Source organism: Choloepus didactylus, chromosome 2 (genome assembly GCF_015220235.1).
Source record: "Choloepus didactylus isolate mChoDid1 chromosome 2, mChoDid1.pri, whole genome shotgun sequence".
NCBI classification, from domain to species: domain Eukaryota; kingdom Metazoa; phylum Chordata; class Mammalia; order Pilosa; family Megalonychidae; genus Choloepus; species Choloepus didactylus.
This window is the reverse complement of record NC_051308.1, coordinates 213,467,705-213,480,221: the sequence shown is the minus strand read 5'-3', so window position 1 is coordinate 213,480,221 and position 12,517 is coordinate 213,467,705. Positions and strand designations below refer to the sequence as shown.

Here is a 12,517-nt window from a genome sequence, read left to right as displayed (position 1 = left end):
GGGATTAGCGTTGCTGGGGCATCGTGAACAGTGGGGAGAGCAGGTAGGACTGGGGAGGTGGGCAGCGTGAGGTAGAGGTGTCAATATTTCCCCAAAGGGGAGTACTCCCTGAACTCTTGTGGGGAAATCATTTAGTCATTCATTTATTCATTCAGTAAACTGTGGTGGAGCCCCTCACATGTACTCAGCACCAGCTAAGCACCAGAGGGAAACAATGGTAGGCAAACAGCAGACGTGGTGCCAAGCATTCCTGGAGCTTCCTGATGGGGAAGGGCATTAATCAAATAACCATAGAAACAAATGTAAAAATACAAAATGTGCTAAGTGCCATGAAAGTGAAAAATAGGAAACAATAGGAGCATATAATAGGAGGACTCGACCTAGGTTGGGAGTAAGATAAGATGTCCCTGAAGAAATTGTGTGTAAACTGAGATAGGATGACTGAGTAGGTATTGACTGCAAAGTCAGGAAGGTAGAGCAAGGGAGGGCTGGGGGGAAGCACTTTCCAGGCAGGGGGGAGAAAGCACGTGCAAAGGCCCTGCAGGGAAGGAAGCATGCTTGAGGATCTGGGGTACTGAAAGTCCCATGACAGTGAGTCTGTTTTTGCTCACCACTGAATTCCCAGAGCCTGGTACATAACAGCACTCAATATTTGTTGAATTAAGAAAGGTCCTCTGGGGAGGTGGAGCTTGGCATGAGGTGAGCCAGACCAAGCAAGGCCTTGTAAGGCTGTGGTCAGGAGCTTGGATTTTATTCCAAGGGCCATGGGAAGCCATTGAAGGCTATTAAACAAGAGGTAAGGGTGACATGATCAGATTGTTTTTTCTGTTAGCTCACTCTGGCTGTTGGGTAGAAAGCTGATGGGTAGGGACTTGAGTGTAAACTGGGAGACCATGAAGAAGTGATTGCCAATGTCCAGAGACAAAAGATGATAGAGGTTTAGGCTTGGGGGAGAGATGGAGAGACGTGTGCAGCATATATTTACTTATTCATTCAAGGAACATTTATTGAGCACCCTTGTGCTGGGCACTGAGCAAGGGGCTGAAGATTTTCAAGTGAGCAAAAATTGACATGGAACTTACAGTCTACCGGAAGAAATAGACAGTCATTAAATAATGTTTGTCATCATTTCCTAGGGCTGCCCCAACAACGCACCACAAACCAAGTAGCTTAAAACAACAGAAATTTATTGTCTCATAGTTCTGGAGGCTAGAAGTCTGAAATCAAAGCGTCAGAGGGCCCTGCTTCTGAAGTCTGTAGGGAAGAATCTGTTCCATGCATCTCCTGGCTTCTGGCAGTGGCTGGCTTGCAATTCATGGCGTTCTCTGCCTCAGTTGTCACATGGCATTCCCTCCTCTGTCTGTCCATGTCTGTTTAATTCTCCCTTTCTTATAAGGACACCAGTGAAACTGGATTAGGGCCCATCATAATCCAGTTCGGCGTCTTCTCAACTAATAACATCTTCAAAGATCCTATTTCCAAATAAGGTCACATTCTCGGGCCAGGGATTAGGACATGAACTTGTCTTTTGGGGGGACACAATTCAATCCATAACAGTATTACAAACAATGTACAATTATAACTGTGACAAACGTGAAGAAGTCTGTGGTGCTAGGAGAGTGAATCATAAGAGCTCTGACTTGGTCAGGGAGCTCAGGGATGGTGTCCCTGAAAAAGCACTGCTGGAACTGAGATCTGAAGGAGCAAGAGTTAAGACAGAGGGGTGGGATTCCAGGTAGAGGAATCGGTACATACAAAGGCTCTGCGATGAGCAGCGCAGCCAATGTAGCTGGGATGCAGGGAGCAGGAGGGAGCACAGTGCCGGGGAGGTAGGAAGGACCAGACCATGCAGGACCTTCTGGGTCATGCTAAGAGGTTGATCTTTATTGCAGGAGCCCTGGGAAGCTTTTGGCTGGGTGACAAGATCAGATCAGCAATTTGAAAAGAATGTCAGGGCTAATACCTGGAGAAGGGACAGTGGAGGGGTAGGATTGGTGCTGGAATGATAGCAGAAGTCCAGATAGGAGCACCACTCCAGGTGAGAAATGATGGGCATTTGGTCCAGGGACTGGTAGAAACCAAGAGGTAGAGAGAAGAGGTAAAAGGATGGATTGGACAAGGCGAATGAGAACGAAGGAGGTGTCAAGGATGATGCCAAACTCTCCAGGTTGAAAATCGGATGGATACCATTGTCATTTGCTTAAAAAGGGAACTCTGGAAGAAGGCTAGGTGTTAGGGGGACAGGTCATGACTTTGACCTGCCCTTCTTGAATAGCAATTTCTTGTGCAGGTCTGGTGCTCAGGAGATGGGTCTGGTCCCATCGCCTGAGAGGGAGGAACCAGGAAGGCAGCAGGGCAGGAGGGCAGAGTGCAGGGGAAGTTCTCAGAGCGGGACAGTGCTCAGGAGCCTGGGTGGATCTCCTGGCACAGCAGGACTCTTCCCAGAAGTCCCAGGCTTTGGAAGAATTGGCCCAGGCTTCAGGGAGGCTGGCCTCCTGGTCTGATTTCCTGGTTTCTCCTCTGGAGACTTAGGAATGTCCGGTCTGCTCCAGGCCCTGAGTGAGACTGAGGAGCTTGGAGGTGGAGGCAGGGGCCCTCCCCTCTGGAGAACCCACCCATTCCCCACACTGTCCCTTTCCCAACAGGACCAGCCAAGGCAGGGTCAGAAAACATCACAGGCCCTACCCTCCTCCTCCTTCCTCCATCCCAGCTGCCACAGCTCCTGAACTCAGCTTCTCTTACAACCCCCTCCACACCCCTTCATTATCACGACTCCCCAGCTCCACGGGAGTCTGTGTTCCTCCAGGCCTGAGGGGCCTGCTTAGTATTCCAACCCCTAAACCGGTGCCTAGCTTCCCCATGAACTGGCATCTGGCTCCCCCTGGTGCTTAAACGTGCACATTGGTGAGACAGCTGAGGACTCCACATCACTCCACGAAGACCAGGCCCAGTCTAGGCCTGTGAGCTGCTCTGTAGCTGCGGGCCACTCCCTTGACTTCTGTGAGCTTCCAAGTCCTCCCCTGCTAATCGGTACTAGCGATACGAGCGAGGCAGTCCCTGAACTAACAAATAAGAATAAAAGTATTCTGTGGGAGGGGCCTCTAACAGCCTGGGGCAGCTCCACAACTCCTCCCCTGTACGGCTACCCACTTCTCCAAACAGTCCCCTTCAGGACACCCATATTAGACATGTCCGGATGTGCCAGAACATTGAACACTGAACACTGATAAATAGGGCCAGGTCAGGGTGCTCAGTCTAGAAGTAGAAAGAGATGTATGGTCATAATACAATGTAAGAGGCAGTGGTGGAACTAGGAACAGGGTTATGGGGATATATACAAAGGAGTGATATTTATCGCAAATTCAAGGTGGGAGCAAATGTCAGGGAAGGCTTCCTGTAGGAGGTGATGCCTGAGAAGTGTTAAATCTTTAGTAGGGCCCTTAAGGTAAGGGTTGAGAACGTGACTGCCTCCACTGGGGAGGTGGGCTGGTGGGAGCTCTTGTGCCCTACTCAGCTCTGATCCATAGCTCAGGTCCAAATCTGATCTTAGTATTGCTAGCAGTGGCCTACCATGGGCAGGATGGTGGCAGGGACATGCTTACATGTGGGCAATAATGGTGCATGGAAGGTAGAAAATTTAGGAACCATAGTAAAAGTGACTAAAAGTCAGTATGCTTTTTTATCATCACCATGCACTGTCAATTCTAAACAGTGTCAATTAAAACATACTTCTCCCGGAAAAAAATATTTTGTTGATCTATGTTCTAAACAGTTGCTCTGGTTACTTTTGTGGTTTAATAGTATACCTGCAACCTTCAAATTAGTACAAATTTATTACAGATTTTTTAATAAACATTGTGTTTCCCATGGAAGCTAATTGGGAGAAATCTCAAATATATAGTCAGCCTCTTGACACATACAGATTCAGCTACACATGTTCATTTTGAAAGCCATTTGTTAATGGTTTAGAATTACTCACGCTTGCTTTGGACTTGACTGTGTCTCAGGCCCATGACACTAAATATCCCTGAGTTTAAATAGTAGTTTCAGAATAAACAATGATAGCACAGTGATTGGAAAGAAAAAGAAACAGAACTTGGGCTGCTTCAATTCTGTAATTCTATGTGACCACTTGTGCTTATTTACAGCTAACATAGATGTTAAAACTCAACAGTAATAGGGTGGTATATGGGAAAAAATATACCTTATGCCAACCATGGACTATAGTTAATACTAATATTTTAATATTCTTTCATCAATTGTAACAAAAGTACCAGTGCTAAGTGTCAATAATAGGGCAGTATTAGATTTTGGTGTTTTTTTTCTTTTTAGAGCAATGAAAATGTTCTCAAATTGATTTTGGTGATGAAAGCACAACTCTCTGATTATACTGAGAACCACTGGTGTACATGTTAGATGGATGGTATAAGATGCGAATAAAACTGCTTTAAAAAAAACAAACTCAGAAGTGGCCAAGGTTTTGTGTTTAAAATTTGAAACACAATGGGAACTGTGAAGTATAATATTTTCGTTTGGTAAGTGCAAATTTTAATTCAAACATGCAATATTTTACTGAATTTGAATAATACTTTTAAAAGTTAGTTATCCTTTTCAATTGCTAATTAAAAGAATGGAGCTGAAAAATAATGATTATTGCTGACCTTTTTTAATAGAAAAGAGGATTATTAAAATCATCTGTACTAACATAGTTTCTATTTAGGATGATGGAAAAGTTTTGGTAATGGATGGCAGTGATAGTAGCATAATATTGTGAACATGATTAACAGCACTGAATTATTTATTTGAATGTGGTTAAAATGGGAAATTTTAGGTTGTATTTATATAGTACTTGTGCTGGTTTGAATGTATTATGTCCCCCCAAATGCCATTATCTTTGATATAATCTTGTGTGGGCAGACCTATCAGTGTCAATTAGATTGTAATTCTTTGAGTGTTTCTGTGGAGATGCGCCCACTCAACTGTAGGTGATGACTCTGATTGGATAATTTCCATGGAGGTGTTACCCCACCCATTCAGGGGGGATCTAAATTAAACCACTGGAGCCATATAAATGAGCTGACAAACAGAGGGAACTCAGTGCAGCTGTGAGTGACATTTTGAAGAGCAACTGAGAGTGACATTTTGAAGAGGCGCTATAGCCAAGAGGAACACTTTGAAGAATGCACAGAAGCTGAGAGAGTAGCTGCAGATGAGAGACAGTTTGAAGATGGCCGTTGAAAACAGACTTTTGCTCCAGAGAAGCTAAGAGTGGACAAACACCCCAAGAGCAGCTGAGAGTGACATTTTTGAAGAACTGCAGCCTAGAGAGGAATGTCCTGGGAGAAAGCCATTTTGAAACCACAACTCTGGAGCAGACGCCAGCCACCTGCCTTCCCAGCTAACAGAAGTTTTCCAGATATCACTGGCCATCTTCCAGTGAAGGTACCCGATTGCTGATGTGTTACCCTGGACACTTTATGGCCTTAAGACTGTAACTGCATAACCAAATAAACCTCCTTTTATAAAAGCCAATCCATCTCTGGTGTTTTGCATTCCGGCAGCATTAGAAAACTAGAACAGGACTAGAATAAAATTAAAAAAAACAAAAAAACAAAAAAACCATGGAGGTATAAAGAAAATGTTCAAAAATGGATTAGGGTGATGAAGGCACACTGTATGATGGTACTATGAACAGTTGATTGTACACCATAGATGACTGTATGGTATGTGAATACATCTCAATAAAATTGAATTCAAAAAAAATTCGTGAAACTGCACAACACAGTTAAACCATGGACTACAATTAATAGTACCACTATAAAAAATTTCTAAAAAATTATCTGTGCTGATATACGCTGTAATGCAGATGAACCCTGAAGATATCATGTTGAGTAAAATAAGCTGGACACAGAAGGACAATATTGTATGATTTCTCTGATTTGCAATACTTAGAGTAAGCAAATTTATAGAGACAGAAAGTAGATTCGAGGTTAATGAGGAGTTATTGCTTAATGGGTACAAATTTCTGTTTGAGATGATGAAAATGTTCTGGAAATCGATAGCGGTAAAAGTTGCACAACAGTGTCAGTGTTCTTTTTTTTTTTTTTTTCCAGTTTAAAGAATTTATTAAAAAGCCAATTTAAAATGATAAGGTCTCCCACAAATCACTTTCTCCAATAAATGCATTTTCAGAGAAAAGCTTCTATCAGGGCTGGAACAATCTCACAGAATCATTAAGATAACATAAAATGAACATGTTCCAAATAATTTACTAAGGTCTCTTCAAACTTAGTATTTTTTATTTAAACTAATTTATGGTTTAAAAACAAAGAAATTACAGAAAATCTTACTTTTCACTGTTCTGTAGATTAATTTTGGAGGTCATGAGGTTTTGTCTTTTCATTTCTTAAATGATGCAAGGCACTTTTCTTTTTTGGGTTTCACATAGGGGAAAAAAAACAATAATGGTAAATTGGTATATTCTATTTAGAACCATTTTGGACAAAACAAAAACAAAAAAACAGGTTCTCAAAAGAACCCATAATAAGTAATGCAAAAAAGGGAAGTTACTTGAGACTTCTAACGCTATCCTTTTTGAGGGAGAATCTATAGTATAAAGCAAAACATCTTCTTTTGTTCATTAAACTTTTTTTTTTTAATGGAATAAACAAATTAGGAAGGTAACAAGTAAGGAAACAATAATTCGATCATTTTAAAGTAAGGAAATTGGCTAATGACGTGATTTAAAGACTATTAATGAAGGACCAAGAAGAGCTTAGAAAAATAAAAGGACAATTTAGGTACTGAATTATACTAAAAAAGAGAAACGTGGCATATTCCTGCATTTTGTTAATGTTTCTGTAAGAGGCTCCATCATAAAACTGAACTGTAAAATTATTTTTAAAATGTAATATATATAACACAAAATGAATTTTTAGCAAACTTTAGTAAACTCTTTTGTTATAAATTACCCAAATTTTATAAACAAATCCCCCCTAACTTGCATTTTGTTTAAAGTAATAACTTTATATCGTACAAATAAATTTCAAGTATGAAAAGTGCATTATTGCAATAATACCTCTTTGCAAGTCCAAAATTCTTGGTTTATAATAAAACTGTAAAATGAAAAATAAAAAAAACCCAAAAAGGAGTAAAACCATCAGTGCCGTCTATTGCAGAAGTCCAACATCTTCTTAAAATGTTGCTCAACAAGTTGCAGAGAAACACGTCTGGAAGCAACATTTAATCGAAAAGAAACTGCTTTTTTTTTTTTTTTTTATACAATTTTACATTATTATTGTCTCTAGTATTTTCTCCTTCCCAAATAGAAATTCAATTCACATCTTCTGTAATGGTTGCTCTTGAGTCAGCCATTCTGTGCAGTTGCCACTTGCATGTTTCCAAAATCATCATCTTCTTCATGTGTTCTCTTCAAACTGCCTGTGGTACCGGAATGGACAGATAATGACCTTTCTATTTGTAGTGGTGACATCATCTGTATTGTTAATTTTGCTAGGTAGATGGCTTCATATTCCTGAAGTTGATGGACGAATCCAGCATTAGGATTAATACAAAATCTTCTTTCTTGAACATAAGCAAATGCATCTCTGTACTTCATTCCAAATGTTTCCATAATGTATGCAATAACAAAGGCAGCACTCCTAGAGATCCCTGCATTTCCATGGACAAGAACTTTTCCTCCAGTTTGTAAGCTCCCATCAATAAATTCTTTAGTCGTGGGAAAAAAACGTATTATATTTTCAACTGGATTATCTGCAATATCCAAGACTAAATATCTAAATAATTGCTGAAAGTTTGGTTTAATAAAGTTTGCTTCAATATTTTGTCTTATGCATATTATATGGGTTATTCCATGTTTCTATAGTATAGGTAGCCCAAAAAAGTTGTTTAATAAAGTTTCTTGGTGAACCTAACCTAAAATTCATACCTTGCTTTTCATAGCAGAAGAATATGGGCCTAAAAACAATCCAGGTAAAATTTCCTGCATCTCTCGTCTCTTAGGATAGGTCCATTCCTCGGCATCCTCTTTGCACTGTGGGAGGGTGGGGAACTCCAGTTTCACGTCCTCCATGGTCCTGGCCCGCGGGCCAGTGGGTGGGGTGGGAGGGCGAGTTACCCGGCCGGCCGACCCTCAGAGCTGGCAGTGGCGGCGCAAGGGAGAACGGGTGGACCGGTGGACCAGAGGACTGGCGGGCGGGTGGCGGGCTTACAACGAACACACGCAATCTAAAGGATCCCGGTGGCAGCGACAGAGAGGAAGAGGAGGGTTGAACTGCTTGTACCCAGCCGCCATGCTGCCACCGTCCCCCACCCCCAGTGTCTCCGCACCCTCAGGCCGCCCAGGCTCCTGCACAGACACCAGCCCTACAACCGTCTCCCCTCCACCCGCCCCACCTGTCAGTGTTCTTAATGTCACAAAATTGCACACTTAAGAAGGTTAAAATAAATTTTGCATTATGCATATTTTACAATAAAAAAGGAAAGAAATTGACAAGGAGAGAGAAACTAAGATGGCGGCTAGGTGAGACAGGGAAAAAATACACCTCCGTGAAAAACACTAGATAAAAATCAGAAAGTGACCCAGAATACTGGTTACAGTGATGCAACAGCTGGACGAGGTCTTCTAGTTCCGCAGAGGCCATATGCTTGGTGAAAGTGGGAATCTGCATTCTGAAACGAGTGAGTAAGCTGGCTGGAAGACCCGCAGCCGCGCGGCGTCTGGGAAACCCAGGGTTTGGTGTTTGGTGACCGACGGGCTCTTTTAAAAAAAGAAAAAAAAAGGGAAAAACCCAGGAGCAGCTGCAGCTGCGATAGTGGGAACCACGCAGTAAAACACAGCAAGAGGGGGCTGGGCCAGCCTTTTGGTGTCTGGCCTGGAAGATAGCCCGCTGCAGATGCCCTTGGGGCTGGGGGAAGGGAGGGGAGAGCCGGAAGCAGAAAGAAACCACACGGCTAGCAGCTGGATCCCCGGAGAGCTGGATAAACTCCTGCCCGGGTCTGTGCCCACAGCCCTAGAGCCCCGCCAGTTGTCCCAGAGCTGGGGAGGAGGAACTGTGAGAGGAGGGGGGTGTGGAGATGCCCCATTCGGCCATTTTTGCATCAGGCTGAAAGCGCCCTGGCACAGCCCGGCAGCCCGGGGCTTCCCTTGAGGGACAGCGCGTGCTGGTGACATAGCATGGCATTCCCTTGGCAGAGGTCCTGGAGGATCGTGGCTGGGTGGGGGGACCTGCTCGGAGAACCCAGGGACACTGCGCCAAGTCCAGTGGTTTGTGGGACAGCAAGAGAGAGGGTCTGGGGCTGAAATGAAATGAAGGCTTAGACTCTTGCGGAGGCCTTGAATCCCCAGGAACTTGGGGGATTTGAATATTAAAACTGTCCTTCCTTCCTGGCCACCCGTACACATGCCCCACATTCAGGGCGGATGGCTCCAGCAATACACCCAAACTGAGTTCTCCAACTGAACCCCACAAGAATCATTTCCCCACACACCATGGGGACAAGGTGGAGAACTGACTTGAGAGGTATAGGTGACTCACAGACGCCATCTGCTGGGTAGTTAGAGAAAGTGTACGCCACCAAACTGTGTTTCTGAAAAATTAGATAGGCATTTTTTTTTTACAACTTGAAAGAACCCTATCAAGCAAAGCAAATGCCAAGAGGCCAAAAACAACAAAAAATTTTAATGCATATGATAAAACCAGACGATACGGAGAATCCAATTCCAAACACACAAATCAAGATATCGGAAGAGACAAAGTACCTCGCACAATTAATAAAGAACTACAATAAAGGAATGAAAATATGGCAAAGGATTTAAAGGACATCAAGAAGACCATGGCCCAGGATATAAGTGACATAAAGAAGACCCTAGAAGAGCATAAAGAAGACACTGCAAGAGTAAATAAAAAAATAGAAGATCTTATGGAAATAAAAGAAACTGTTGGCCAAATTAAAAAGACTCTGGATATTCACAATACAAGACTAGAGGAAGCTGAACAATGTCTCAGTGTCCTAGAAGTCCACAGAACAGAAAATGAAAGAACAAAAGAAAGAATGGAGAAAAAAAAAATTGAAATGGGTCTCAGGGATACTATAGATAAAATAAAACGTCCAAACTTAAGACTCATTGGTGTCCCAGAAGAGGAAGAGAAGGGTAAAGGTCTAGAAAGAGTATTCAAAGAAATTGTTGGGGAAAACTTCCCCACCCTTCTACACAATATAAATACACAAAGCATAAATGCCCAGCAAACTCCAAATAGAATAAATCCAAATAAACCCACTCCGAGACATATTCTGATCAGACTCTCAAATACTGAAGAGAAGGAGCAAGTTCTGAAAGCAGCAAGAGAAAAGCAATTCACCACATACAAAGGAAACAACATAAGACTAAGTTGTGACTACTCAGCGGCCACCATGGAGGCGAGAAGGCAGTGGCATGACATATTTAAAATTCTGAGAGAAAAATTTCCAAACAAGAATACTTTATCCAGCAAGACTCTCCTTCAAACTTGAGGGAGAGCTTAAATTCTTCTCTCAAACAAATGCTGAGAGAGTTCGCCAATAAAAGACCTGCCCTACTTCAGATTCTAAAGGGAGCCCTACCAACAGAGAAACAAAGAAAGGAGGAAGAGATATAGAGAATTTTAACAGACATATATAGTACCTTACATCCCAAATCACCAGGACACTCATTTTTCTCCAGTGATCACAGATCTTTCTCCAGAAGGGACCATAAGCTGGGACATAAAACAAGCCTCAAGAAATTAAAAAAAAAAAAAAAAAAAAAAAAAAAGAATATACTCAAAGCACATTCTCCAACCACAATGGAATACAAATAGAAGTCAATAATTTTTGAACTGTAACTCCACTATTTACTTCCTACATGATATAAAATACACAAACTCTAATGACAAATCAGTGGTTTTGAATTCAATGTAAAATATGTAATTTTAGACAACTATAAAAGGGGGGGGAATGGAGGAGTATAGGAACATAGTTTATGTGTCCTATTGAAGTGAAGGTAGTATCAAAGAAAAACAAGATTGATATGGATTTAAGAGGTTAATTTTAAGCCCCACAGTAAACACAAATAAATTATCAGAGAATATAACCATAGAGATGAAAAGTAGAGTATGGGTTAAGAGAAATAGGAGAAGGGGCAATGGGAAGTTAAGAAATGAGTGTAGGGTTGCTGTTTGAGGTGAAGGGAAATTTCTAGTAATGGATGATGGGAAAGAGCATTACAACATTCTAAATGTGATTAATCCCACTAATGGAAGGCTAGGGAGGGGGTGGAATGGGAAGATTTAGGCTGTATATATGTCTCCACAATTGGAAAAAAAAAAAAAAAAGACAGTCTAAATAGATGACAATTGAATGCCAAGAATGAACTTGAATGGTATTGGAGGATAGAGGACAGGTGGCTCAAAGGGACACAGTTGAGACATAAAGAAAAGGAAATATAGAATGTAAGCTTCATATCATTGTTGAATCACTTGTACTTCTTAGCTGCACTTAATGGGATTGCATAAAAGAATGTTCTTGTTCATGGGAAGTGTATACGTGAATTATAGTGTATGTTCAAGGATGTGTGCAGCTAGCTCTCATATGTTCAGAAGACAGAGCAATAGATGATGGATGATAGATAGGGAGGGAAAGAAATAGTGATGTGACAGCACGTTAAAGTTGGTGGATTGAGCTATCGGGAGAGGGGGGTCAGAGTACGATGGAATTCTGTGTATGGGGTTAGTATTGTTTTTGCAAGTGTTCCTATAACTTCGAATTTATTTCAAAATAAAAAAAGAAAAAGAAAACAGAACAAGGAGAGAAACTAAGAGATGAAATCCAGAATTTGCCCCAGAAAAGATAAGAGAGGACCCCAGACACTTAGAAAGAAACGTCCTGGGAGAAACAAACAAGGACGCATAGGAGCTGAGAGAGAGAAACTAAGACAGAAGCACAGAGACATTTTGGAGAAAGCAAAGGAAAAACCAGAAGCTAAACCCAGGAGAGGCCCAGCAGACTCTAGCCATGTGCCTTTCCACGTGACAGAGGAAGCCCAGAAGCCATCAGCCTTTCTTCAGAGAAGGTATCGTCCTATTGATGCCCTAATTGGGACATTTTCATGGCCTTAAAGCTGTAAATTTGTAAACTAATAAACCCATTGTAAAAGCCAAAAAAAAGGAAAGAAATTATCTGCTCTGGGTGTTGATATTAGGCACAAAATGGAGTGCTAGAGCTGATATTTCAAAAGAAGCTACAAATCCAGATTTTTATATGGAATCTTTCCATTTTTAAATGTTGGAAATTAACTTTCAAAAATTAAAACACTATGCATTCTAGAGAAAACTTGTCCTAGGGCAGGATTCAGGCCCTGGGCCACCAGTTTGGCACCTAGACTTTAGATGCTGGTGTTCCTCACAGATAATCATCTGTCTGTCCTTCCCACTCTTACATTCTGAAGTTAATCTCATCCATTCTTGGGGCTTTGACTACA

At 41.8% G+C, this 12,517-nt stretch overlaps 1 pseudogene; it reads right to left on the bottom strand.

The window, feature by feature from the left end:
- Positions 1-7,312: 7,312 nt before the first annotated feature.
- On the bottom strand, positions 7,313-8,092 carry LOC119519896 (annotated as a pseudogene).
- Positions 8,093-12,517: the final 4,425 nt, after the last annotated feature.